This window comes from Schizophyllum commune (assembly GCF_000143185.2).
Source record: "Schizophyllum commune H4-8 unplaced genomic scaffold SCHCOscaffold_6, whole genome shotgun sequence".
Classification (NCBI taxonomy): domain Eukaryota; kingdom Fungi; phylum Basidiomycota; class Agaricomycetes; order Agaricales; family Schizophyllaceae; genus Schizophyllum; species Schizophyllum commune.
This window is the reverse complement of record NW_026089543.1, coordinates 2,559,389-2,560,162: the sequence shown is the minus strand read 5'-3', so window position 1 is coordinate 2,560,162 and position 774 is coordinate 2,559,389.

Below are 774 nucleotides of genomic sequence, written 5' to 3'. Positions count from 1 at the left end.
CTTGGCTGGTGTGACGTGCTGATGGCTCTGCCAGAACTATGGCAGGCGTACGCCCGCTGACGCGATCGCCTCCTTGAAGGTCTGCCTCGAGAAGCACCAGCCGCTCTTTGACCTGTGGTTTGGGGACCTCGAGCTGGAGGACGACATGGCCTCCGAGGATTGATCTCCTGCCCGGCTCGCCGCTCGTCCTCATGTGCAGTACTCATCTTGCGTCCTTCCTGTTCTGCAAAGTCGCCTCCCCCATCGTCTGTACGAGAATTACTCCTGACACTATATGCTAGCCATCTTGTTCCCTGAATGTGTGCTCCTGTGAATGTGCAATTCTTTGTTCCTGCCCTACGTCGAGACGGTTCGCTCCTTATAAGGAAGGTGAGCTCTTTACAGCAGCACAAGTCTCCGGGCCGGGTCTGTAGACCATGCCAGTGATTGAGATAGTTGCCGTTCCTTCAGGAAGACATAGTCAGGGGCAAGAAGGAGTAGGGACAGGTCAAGCCATCCCCGTCATAGTCCGCCGGCGGGCCTGGCATTGTCACGTGATTATGGGCTGGAACCCATACGCGCGTGTTTGCCACGCGGATCTTGCGCCTTTGGTCCTGGTCTTGAGAGATGGTGGCAGGTATGACATTGTAGTCTGAGTCTCTAGTATCTGATGCAGATATCCTGCCTTTGCAGCAATCCCTGATACGATTTTGCTCAATATCTCAACCTATGCCGACGGGGACACCCGACTTGTTGTGTCCTCTGTCAATCACGCCCTGCGCACCCGACTGGTGC